Genomic DNA, 13125 nt, shown 5'->3' with positions numbered 1-13125 from the left:
AGAATATACAAGGTGACTAAGTCATGCCTGATTGGGAGCAATGCCACTAGTGAAGGAGCAGGCACAAATAATAATAATAATAATAATAATAATAATAATAATAATAATAATAATAATAATAATAATTATTATTATTATTATTATTATTATTATTATTATTATTATTATTATTATTATTATTATTATTATTATTATTATTATTATTATTATTATTATTTGTGCCTGCTCCTTCACTAGTGGCATTGCTCCCAATCAGGCATGACTTAGTCACCTTGTATATTCTAATACACTGTACACGGGGCTGTTCTTGAAGATTATCTGGAAACTTCAGCTGGTGCAACTGTGGCTGTGCAAATAGTTACATGCACTCCAAATTCATCACACTTTACATCTCTGCTCCAATGGCTTGTTCAAGGACATGCTATTGACTGAGACTGAGTCATTTCAGGGACTGCTTTTCATACATCACATCTACCCATTTCATCTCATCCAGCAAGAGGGCATCAGTGGTGGGTTTCAAAATTTTTTACTACTGGTTCTATGGGTGTGGCTTGGTGGGTGTGGCATGGCTTGGTAGGCGTGACTTGGTGGGCATGGCAGGGAAAGGTTATTGAAAAATTCCCATTTCCTCCCAATCAGCTGGGACTTGGAAGGCAGAGAATAGATGGGGGCGGGGCCAGTCAGAATTTTTACTATCGGTTCTCCGAACTACTCAAAATTTCCGCTACCAATTCTCCAGAACTGATCAGAACCTGCTGAAACTCACCTCTGGAGGGCATGCTCTAGCTCCCAACAGACAAGGAAGAAGAGAGTCTTTTCTTCTAAAGAACCTTGTCTGGAGCATCATCCCATGAGAGATTAAGTTGGCTACAACCCTGTGAGCTTTTTGTAAGAAAGAAGAAAGAAGGTTTTGCTAATGGACAGATGGTCCCAAGAGTGTAATGGGGCTGACATGATAGCCATACTCTATGCTATTGGTAGATGTAAACTTTATGAATTTTTATGATCATTTTTATATGCTAATATATCATTTTTATTGTTTTAAATTATTATACTGCTGTTTATGTTCTTTTTTTAAAAAAATGTTTTACCTGTCTCTAAGCCAACCAGAATAATATTTATGATATGAAGGGCTATATAAGAATAATAAATAGATAAAACTTATTTTGCTAAAAATGTTTTTTAGTTGAAACTGTGCTTTGATTTTATAAAATAGCCTATTTTATCCACTATAACTCTAACTATGTTGAAATAGCTTTTACTGATTACTGTGTTTTCCAGTTTTACTGATTTTATTTATATAATTTGCTTGCCTTTTTATAATTTGATTGTTATTCTCAATTTCACTTTATATTTTATTGCCACATTGAGTACAATTTGTCACAAGGTAGAAACAAACTTACTATGGACAAACAGAATAGCGGTTACTTTTTATACACATTCAAACATTAGTCACTTGTAGAATTTTTAAAAATATACTCTTGCAGATCAGCTGAATGGAATTCAGATTACTTTCATTATTTTTGAATATTTTTATTGTACCATATAATTTTAACTAGTGTTCCATGTATACTGTTTCAAAACCTAGCCTTCAGTTTCCCAACAATTGCTTCTCTTGTTTCTCTAGTGAAAAACATTTTTATACCCGAGTCTTGAACTGCTATAATGTGTTCCTGGAATTCCTTTTGGTGGTATATTTAATATATTTCACAAGGTAGCAGGCAATGCTGTTTTTGCATTTTGCAAAGTGGCAGGAAAAATATTTCCACCACTCACTATAAAAAGCCACCACAATGATAGTCCCTGTCTTTCTAAAATCTCTGATTTAATCAAAAAAAGTAGAAGTTGTATAGTACAGACTATTTACTAAATAAAATCCAGAAAGAAATATTCAGTGTGAATCTTATCACTTAGATTAAATGTCAAAAGGGTAAGAGATTACTATATAGAATCTTGGAAACTGAATAAGCCAAATCACTAACAATTATTTCTTGATAAATTAATAAAGGCAGGATGTCAGAGAACCATTTGGACCTCTATTTTCCAGAATGAGAGACTGAAAGTCTAAATTGTCCTTTTCTCTGATATGAGTGACATTGAAATATCCATTTGCTCATTACTAATGTTCTGAGTTAGTTTTGTTTCTTACCCAGTTCTAGAGATCTCTCTTAGACAGATCACTGATAATAAGATATTGGACAGTACACATGTACACCCTCTGGCTATCTAAAGTAAAATAATTGGCCATCTTGGGAAAATGTCAAAATCCCACACCCTATTCATAACAATGTGACCAAACATTTCTCCTCCTTTGTGAGTAAATAAAAAAATAGTTTCTTTTCCAGAAACTCAAATGAGAATGGACAAAACGTACATTATTTTATATTATTATGAGGTGGCTATTTTATATTTTTCCTTCTGCATTTGTTTCAATGCTATTTCCTACCTGCACCACAAATATATTAAAGTCAGGACACTCAGTTATCAGTCACCTGGTCACTCAGCCCTTGCTTCATACCTTTAACATTTTTTTTTCCCTTGGAAGAAAATAGATCTAAACAAAAACCACAAAACATATTAACGTCAAAACCTAGATGCCTGTAATTGGGATCAAAAAGTTACTTTGCAATACAGAATTGAATTCTGTATTGGCCAAGTATGATTGGACATACAAGGAATTTGTCTTGGTGTATACGCTCTCGGTATACATAAAAGAAAAGATACATTCGTCAAGAATCATAAGGTACAACACTTAATGATAGTCATAGAGAAACAGTTAATATAACTCTTAAGGATACCAGCAAGAAGGTTACAGTCATACAGTCATAAGTGGGAGGAGATGGGTGATAGGAATGATGAGAAGATTAATAGTAGTGCAGACTTAGTAACTAGTTTGACAGCGTTGAGGGAATTATTTGTTTAGCAGAGTGATGACATTGGGGAAAAACTTCTTGTGTCTAGTTGTTCTGGTGTGCAGTGCTCTATAGCATTGTTTTGAGGGTAGGAGTTGAAACAGTTTATGTCCAGGATACGAGGGGTCTGTAAATATGTTCACAGCCCTCTTTTTGACTCATGCAGTATACAGGTCCTCAATGGAAGGCAGGTTGGTAGTCTCTTCATATCTCTTCATTGCCATCTTGATTTGTGCATCTGAAATAGGGTGGACAAAGCATAAGTCCTTAGAGGAATCATAGCAGAAGACTGATGTGGAAGGGAGGAACACATTCTGTCACTGTTAGTTACCACTTCTTCCTTCATTTGCATTCCTCAACCAGTTATCATCCTGATAGCAGCATCATGACTAGAAGAGACCCTCACAGCTTTTTCTCTTGATCACAGCTGGCCCCTTTATTTGTTTGTTTTTTTCATTCTCCTTCCTCTTCAAGTTGAATGAAAAGAGAGGCATAAAAATATCTGCAGAAGTCCAGATGACTTGCAACTAGAGTCCAAACACTCTTAACTGGAGGGCAGCAAAGAGCTGTAAAAAAAAAAAAACAACATTGCTGCCATTTAGGGATCATCATAGACTTTCAACCAGATTTATGGATAGACCCCTTGCTGAATGAAGCACTTGTAATTGTGCTCAATGCAGCTGTAGCTTGAAAAGGAGGGGGGAAAGAAAGAGGCTCTTCCTGAATGTTACGATCAAAAAGGAGAGGGAGGAAAAATCTTTTGGATGGATGAGTAAGGGGATACCCTTCTGGGATCAGGCCTGTTGTTGCTTTGAGAACAGCAGGGAATAAGTGGCCATGTGACCCTCATTTTCACTTTTTGTCCTCCTGTCCTCAACTGGACCAGCCTGATAGGACTTGGCAGCTGAGTGATTTCAACACACCTCCCATCCATGCTGCAGAGTTCAGAAAGCTCTATACATTCATAACAATTATGCAGGCCAGCATACTGGTGTGTGGATAATCCCTTGCCCTTAGCAAGAGGAAGAAACATACTGTGTTAAAATCTGAAAGCAAAACATTTCAAGAGAACAATTTGTAACACAAAAGAAGACATCAAGATAAGCAACAAGAAGCGTGGCTTGGAGGAGGGAGGAGAAAAAAAAATAAATCAGAAGTGTGGAGAAAACAATGTAAAATTAAATGAACAGAAAAATAACAAGGGAATACAGGAATGAATGGGATGAATTACAAAAGAAAACCAGAGACAACAAGAAATTGGACAAATAGAAATTAGGTTCATTGAAATAAACAACATGCCTTGTAATATGTAGAAGGGGGGGGAGGGCATCTCAATCAATCTTGAAAAACACTTATTTTCAAATGTCTATAGCTTTAACTCTTTCAAACCAGACAATAATTTCATTCACAAATTCTCAGATGCAATTGTCAGGGCAAGTAGCATTTGGAGAGAAAAACAAAAGAAAATAAAGAAATCCCTCTTTTCTCTTAGGATATTGTGTCCTAGTTATGAATGTCAAACCAGGAATCTAAGATTAGGTTATATGTAAAAGGAAAACATAATAGGCCACAGGGAGCCTTTTCTTGTTTTATTGTTCTCTATTATATTTTCCAGAAGCTTATAGTACCACACAGAGAGAACAACCCATAAGACTGAGAGTACATGGAAACTACCGGTACACAATGTAAAGAATTAACCACATAACCATAAAGTTATAGGTGTAATTTATTTTTAAAAATGAGTCTGCGGTTCTATTTTTCTATTTGTTTTCAAAATGTTAGCATTTTAATTTTGTATTCCAGTCTAAATGTTTTGGCCTTTTAATTAACTGCTGATAAATAACATGAGGTACATCATTTTTTTTCTCATTCAAATAAACCATAATATATGTTCAGGCACAATGCTGGCATTAATATAAAATTCTGTCCTAAAATTGTGAAACAATTCAACATATTTATGAAATAAACCTACAATCTATCAACATGTTGCCTCAGTGGACAATGAGCATCAGTATTACATTATTTCTACATGTATTATGATGATTTTTAATGAAAAATAATTGAAGAGATAAAGAAATCTTGCAAGACAATGCTTTAGTTTAACTTAGTTTTCACAATGGGTCCATTAGTCTATTTTATTTTATAAACTGTGAAAACATTTGTTTTCTCTTTTAAGAAAGAACCAGAAACAAAACTGTGAGCTCATTTTTAATGTTTCTCTTGCCTTTAATGGCCAACAATCCATTCTATTATAATCAGAAGGTGATATTTTTATTGTTACAATTGTGCTTTATTTTTGCACAAAGATAACTTTATCTATTGAAATTTGCAAACAAAATTTCACTATTGGATTCATTTTTAATGCAAAAATTCATTACATGCTGTTTCTAAACAAACAAAACACAGTCACTTTGAACAGATTATTGTGACTTGAAACATCCTGCACTTATTTGATATGTTTTCTCCCATTACATTCTCCTAAAACTCTGAGACATTTTATTCATACAATAATAAGAACAATAATAGTAATGATAATATACTTTTAACTCCATCAAACAATGGTGTTAAAAGTATATGGCAGGGGTGGGTTCTGCTTACCTTTACTACTAGTTCGCATCACACCCGCATGTGTGCGCTTGCTTTGCTCGCGGGCAGGCACGCTCTTCTACGCATGCACAGAGGCTTCTGTGCATGTGCAAATCACCTATGATTACATCCGGGTCAGTGGGCGGAGCCTCCCCCTGATTTTACTATTGGTTCTTGCGAACTGGTCCTAACTGGGGGCAACCCACCACTGGTATATGGTAATATATATAGTATCTTTCAGTTCTTTAGCTGTAGCAATGTGGCCTTTGAAATTGACAGACTATTCTACATATCCTAGTTTGACAACTGATTTATCAATCCTAGGTCCTTGGGAAGGACTCAGGTTTGTAAAATATCAAATCCAAATCCTTGCTGATTATGCAACCAGTAAGTACCAAAACAACCAGAAAGTACACAAAACAAACATACATTTTGAAATAATGTAATAAAAACATGAAAAGAATCCTAGCAAAGAAAAGCATCATATGGTTAATGTCTGCAAAAGATTGCTTACAACTGGGAATATTACAAAAAAGAACCTGAAGGCTTTATTTTGGATGCACAAAAGTAAACTATTATAAATAATGCAATCAAGGCCAGAATTTAAAAATTATTAAATGATTCAAAGTGAAGATTGTGCAAAGAAACAGAAGAAACAATTGATCATATATTCAGGTTTGCACAAGCCGATTATAAAACACAATATAACATACTCATCAAAATGATTCACTGGAACATCTGTAAAAATTATAATGTTCCAGTGAAAAAAATAGTGGAATATATACTTGAAAAGTAGTTGGAAATACTGTGGGATTTCCAAATATAGAAATGATAAAGTCTTGGCACACATCATACCTGATTTAACTTTGCTTGAAAAGAAGAAAGTGTGGATGTCAATATGGCAATACCATGTAATAATAAAATGGAAGACAAAGAATTGAAGAAGATGACAAAGATTATGGCAAAAACCAGGCTTGTGTCAGACCTGGAAGCCATCTTTCTACCTTCGAACTTTCAGGCTTCAGGCCTGCCACAAATTCTACTGTGGGAAAATGGGACGGGGATGGTACAGAGTGAAGAGGATATTTAGTCAAAAATAAAATTCTTTCTAGAAAGTTGTGACCTGCAGCTGTGCTGAGAAGAATGAGGAGGTATCTTCTGTTCCAGAGGATACCTGATCAATTCGTGTGATAGACATATGAGTGAGGGGCAAGGACTTGAACTTTCTTTTGGGTAAGGAAAACCTGAAAGCTTTCAGATTCGGATTTTCCCAGATATGCCAAAATGACATCTCTAATAAAAATTAGCTTTGAGGAACTTCAAGCCTTGGAGTCTGATTTCATTGGGAGTGTTACTTGGAACCCTGACAGCATGCTGGACCTAGTGGTTATTGGTACACTGGATGCCATACTAAAAAATTTTTGGAAGGCACTTAGAAAATCTGCACATTGACAAATTTTCATCAGTCAATTTCAAAGACTGCAGGGATATGCATAGTATGTTGATACATTACAACATCCCAGGTTCTTAGGAAGAACTTGATGCATATGAAGCCGAACACCAACTTAAAAAAAAACAACAGATACAATTTCACAGTATGATGTATATAATATTAATAACTTGTGGGAAAAATGCTAGGATGATGATATATGTAATAATTATTATTATTATTATTATTATTATTGTTATTGTTATTGTTATTGTTATTGTTATTGTTATTAGGAGTAGGCAAATCAAAGAAAGAGATTGACGGGCTAATTCTGGCTACACAAAACTAAGCCTTAACACCTGTGCAATATGCAAAGCCATGTTTTTTCCATATGCTGCACTAGGATATTACTACTACTACATTGATTGGCTGTATATACATTCAATGCAGACATGTAACTGCATTAGCATAAAGCTAGAAGGCATCAAATGTGTAGATGCATGAAAGTCACATACTCATATTCCTCATGTGTGGCTTCCTCTAAAGAGTTTTTACCCAGCCTAGAAAACTGTGGCTTAACTATAATAAAGCAGGACTACTGAGGCCAATGTTTGCGACCCACCCACTCTCTCCAAATCTATTGAATCTTATGGATGTGTCAACAAACACTGTTGCAGGTAAAGGCTGGGTTCAGTTTATATATAATTTGAGAAGAATGTATGCATACTTTTCCATATCTTTTACAAAGTTCTATAGGACTTAAAACATGCTTGACATAAACCTTAAAAAGAAGGAATATATTTGTCAAGAAAAATATTATTCCATTAATTCCAGCACAATCTCAAACAAATCCTCAGGCTATTGATGAAGATATTCAACATCTGCTGCCCAGGCTCTTGAAGCAACTTCTAAGGTTTTACCTGACAACTTTCTTCCTCATTAACTCAATACATTTGACAATTGGTGATATAGCAACAATGCATTTTATTCTATGGATCAAGTAAAATATAGATTTGGAAGCAGAGTGCATCTGTTAGTGTTTTGTAACACAATATAATACATTCAGGCTGTTAGGTACAACTAGGGCATACTCAGTTTTCAACGCAAGAACTCATTATTAATGTAATTAATATATAATCATATTGTATTCCTTAAAGAATAGAAGAAATACATCCTTAAAGCAGAGAAGAAATACATTTTGTTTCATACTAGTAGCAGTAATTCATGTCAATTCATGCAAAATAACCATTGATTTGCAAGTTTTAAACTTGACTGGCATTTATGTTTGTGGTAAACTGGGCTTCAAAATCAAATCAAATCATTTTTATCAATGACTAGAATATGATTCACTTAGATACATGGCAATAGCAATAGCATTTAGACTTATATACCACTTCACAGTGCTTTACAGCTCTCTCTAAACAGTTTACAGAGTCAGCATATTGCTCCCAACAATCTGGATTCTCATTTTACTGACCTTGGAAGGATGAAAGGCTGAGTCAACAACAGAGTCCAGAATAGTGAAAAAAAAAAAAGAGTTTTACTTTTAATTTGCATCAGATCTTGTTTTTTGCCATGGATGCTCCATAGATCAGTGAATCATCAATGCAATGGAATCATTTTTCTTTAAAATACATTCTCAGCAACACAACAAGAAGTCTATTGATCTCAGGAGGATGGAAGGCTAAGTCAACCTTGAGCTGGTGAGAATTGAACTGCTGGCAGTCAGCAGAATTAGCCTGCAATACTGCATTCTAACCATTTTGCCATCACAGCTCTACCTGATATAAATTATTACGAACTAATTTCAAATCTATGTATAACAAACAGGGAGTTCCAGAAAAGAAATAGCAAAACTTGAGATAGGTTGAGTAAAACCAGTGCTGACAACCATAGCAGAAGAAAGAACTAGTGAGTAGAGTAGCTCTTTGTAATTCCTTTCTGGAAAATGAGAGGATATGAGATCGCCCATAGGTTCTCCATACAGTTGTTGCTTATAAGGAGATCACAAGACAGCAATTTCTGGTGAGCTTAGCGCTCTAGAGATGAGGGAATAGCCATCCATTCTAGGACATTATTTAAAGGAACCACATGATCAAGATTGTTAAAAGGAAAAAAATATATAGTTGATTTATTTGATCAAGGCTAACATAGATATATTATTACCTCTAGAATCCTTTAATGGATTAGACAATGGCAAAGACAATAAGTTACTAAAATTGTTTATAATTATTGTGAGAAAGGGAGAAGCCATTTTTATATATTTATTTTATTTTTCTTTACTGTAGTCTTTTTTCTTTTCTATTTTTTTCTATTTTCTCTGCATTAGTTTCTATTCGTTTGTTTATTGTAATTGCATTTTTAGTAAAATGCAATTTCATTAAATTTAAAAATGTATGTATTGCAAACTAAATTTAGATAGATAGATAGATGATATAGTGATATACAGATATAGAGATATAGAGATAGATGATATAGATATATGATATTTTGTGTTTATGAATTTTCTAATCCTATAGATTACCTAACATTTTATAATTTTATTGCTTTTTATTCCAGCATTTTTTTTGTATTGTGTTTGATATTGAATCCTGTCTACAGCAACTGAAATATGAGTGGCTTATAAATAATACATATATACACATATAAACTGTGAAGCAAAAAAAGTAAATTGCAACTTATGATTATACTGAAAGGACCATAAAACCAGGACAATAAAATGAGCATGATATCTTAGAATCAGGGAGAAAAAACTCTAAAGATGACCTCTCTTAGAATACAGAATATTCCTATATTTTTCAAACTGTATCGAATTGGTATCACAACAGCTTGCCGAGTAAAGGCTGTTCTGTAATTGGGGATTGTTAAATGCAAACATCTTCAGCTGCCTGCAGGGAACACTTAATTCTATCCAGGTTAAAACAACTGACAAGTGGTATTCCACATATCTTATTATTTGCTTAATAGCAGCCCTTGACTTTCTAGCCCTAATGCCAATATATCCCTGGACAAAAGCCATTACATTGAATCTTTGTGTTCAGAATATTCCAAAGAGACTGATAAGACCTTTTAATCAATAATGAAAAATTATGATCCAAATCTTCACATCACCTGTATTTTCATGAGTTGAGCTTCAGATCATAAAATAATCCTGGAAATACAATTAGCAACCTGAACGATTGCCCTAAACAATTTTGACGGAATTTATTCCAAAAGCTATAAATCAGGATATAACATAAGTCATACTTCATGCAAAATTTGTATTAGACCTTTTGACTAAGAAGACTCTAAGCCTGATGGAAGAATATAGGTACACTAGAGAGTGTGGGAGGGGGAGGAGGGGGGGAGAAGGCCAGGATAAAAACCAGGTGAAACTACAGTAAACTGAGATTTTAGGAAAACAGCAAAATATGCTTAATTATATTGTGATATGTTTCTCTTTAGCAATAGCAATAGCACTTAGATGTATATACTGCTACATAGAGCTTTACAGGATTCACTGAGCAGTTTGCAATGTCATCATATTGCCCCCAGCAATCTGGTCCTCATTTTACCGACCTCGGAAGGAGGGAAGGCTGAAGTCAATCTTGAGCCAGTCAGGATCGAACTGCTGGCAGTCAGCAGAATTAGCCTGCAATACGGCATTCTAACCACTGCACCACCACAGCTTTCTACATACTTTCATTCAACATTGTGATGCAAATATTGAAGGGGTACAGTCTGCATCATAGATACCTTCAGAAAATCATATGTAAAGAAAGACTGTGCTAGGCGCTTTGGTTTATGAATTTAGCACACACTTTATAAGACCAAATAATGGAAAATAATTGTGAAGGATATAAACCTTTCAGACCCTGCTTGACTTCAACTCCATGAATGAGCCAAGGATATTTTAAAGTTTGTTTTTGTTTTTTTGCAATGACCAATGTATGTTTTTTAAAAATTTATTTTAGATATTTAGCAGTAGCCTGTAGTTATTTATGGCCTATAGCTGATCGCCACATTAAAATTTTAGGTGAGAGGAAATTCTGAGTGATAAGTTACTTGATTGAAAAGTTAATGCAAGATTTAAACAGTGCCAGGACAAAACAAAACAAAACAGACTTGTTTAATTTATTTTGATGTTGGAGCTATTGCTGTACCTTACTCGAATGGAGATTTTTCTGATGGAGGATTCTCGTTAGTGCTAAAAGCTGATGTCAGTTGCAGAGCCTCCCAATTCATTCCAGGGTTTAGACACTAGATTTGAATTAAAGGCAAGTTTAAAATCAATACATGCCATATAAAGGGCACCTTTGGGGATGCAAGTATATTTCCCAATTAGATGTTGGAACATTTGCAATGGCTTACAGTTGTTCTCCCCCTTCAGAATCCTGCCTGTTGCTCTTCGTTGTTTTGGTTTTTTTACCTTGCAATCCATTTCTGTAAGATCAGTGTTTTTCATTACAGTTTGTTACTGAAATTTAATAGGCTAACAAGACAGTAATGTGAAGAACCTGCTTTATTACTATTCCTAAATATTGGTATATTCCCTTTTTTACAATCCTGTAATCCCTTAACTCAGGGTAGAGTCAGGGAGACAGGATGCAGCTGAGCGTTTGCCAGCTGGATGCCCTTTCTGATGCCAAGTTCACAGCAAATTTTTTTTTCTTTGTGCTCTGGGAGAGAAACAACTGCTACTACCTAGAAATTGAACTCCCAAGCTTCTGAGTAGGAGGCGAGCATCTTCATTACTAGCCCACCACACTGCTCATTCCTAAATACGGTATAATATCCTTTATTTGGAATTTGATATGTTGGGTCAATAGATTAAAAAAAGAAGAGGCAAACTTGGCAGCCCCTATTCTGGGTTTGATTTAAAGAAATCTGATAGAATAAAATCACAGTCCAATTTTAATTTTTTTAGTTGAAATGTCAATTCCCCTAATTTCATATATGGAGAACATGTGGAAGATGACCTTAATGGAGATATGCAAGCTTTGTTTCCAAAGCAACAGCGAGTATAGTTATCAAACATAATCCTCTTCGCCCAACCCCAATTCATAGGACTATTGCTATGGATATCTCTTCTATAATTTTTAGAAGCACAGCAACAGGAAGTTCTTTCCATCACAACAGACATTCTAGAAAAAAATCTCCATGCAATTAGTTGCTCCATCCTCTTACTCAGGAATAATAAGCCACTCAGTATCACTGTGCACTGTTTGTTTATCTATTTATCAATTTGATAAGTAAGTAAGTAAAAAAATAATCACAAATATAACTAGTGTGTATTATAGATAGAGACATATAGATAGAGCCAACAGGCAGTGGAAGATTTTTTTAAAAAAAACTGACATAGGAATTAACTCAACTGTACAGATGTCTTACCTGACGTTAAGGTTCTGGAGATTTTATCATTATTACTTTTCACCCAGTAAGTAGCTTGTAGTGTTAGTGAAAGGACTGGTATTTACTGGCAAGCTTTTTCCTCACCCAAGGTAAAGAAAGAAACCAGGATATGAGAAGAAACTCAGTATATTGCCACTTTTCAGTGTTCATTCAAATACTGCTTGATATTCTTGTAAAACTGTTTCCTTTTCAAATTTGACAAGCTTCTTGATTGCACTTCAAACATGATAGGAAACAAAACTCTCAACATGAACAGTTTTAAAATAAATATCATATATCAGGACCTTAGTGCAGGAGGTTACATTTAATCTTCTAAAATATAATAATCATAATCAATCATTGCCATTGTCACTGCCACCAATATCCTTCCCTATGCATGATTGTTCTCCAGTTCATTTCTTCCAGTGCTTCAAATTCACAAAAGTTATCTGCTTTTAATTACTGCCTACTATGGGTGGAGTCACATTGTCACAGAAAATTTGGTTACGTTTGGCAGACATTATCTCTACTGACTGAATAAATTCACATTTAATCCTGAAATCAATGGACCAGCAGGGAAATGTGGACATGCTGGGAATGCAACATCAGTGAGCACCACAACAAAGGCATCATTCTGGCAAAGGTTGAGCCTGAGGCACTCAATGAAACTTTTGTGAATCTCTTGCCCTTGAGTTTAAATTTCGTTCTGCTTCAAATCATCCTGATATAAAACTTGATAACTATATTTGTGAAGCAAACCGACTAATGCCTTTCTTGCTAGACAGAAGTGTTGGTGTCTGTGTGTTGGTGTGTGTGAAAGGAAACTGC

Source organism: Pantherophis guttatus, chromosome 3 (genome assembly GCF_059756535.1).
Source record: "Pantherophis guttatus breed Tessera chromosome 3, ASM5975653v1, whole genome shotgun sequence".
In the NCBI taxonomy this organism is placed as follows: Eukaryota; Metazoa; Chordata; class Lepidosauria; order Squamata; family Colubridae; genus Pantherophis; species Pantherophis guttatus.
Note: the sequence above shows the minus strand (reverse complement) of the source record.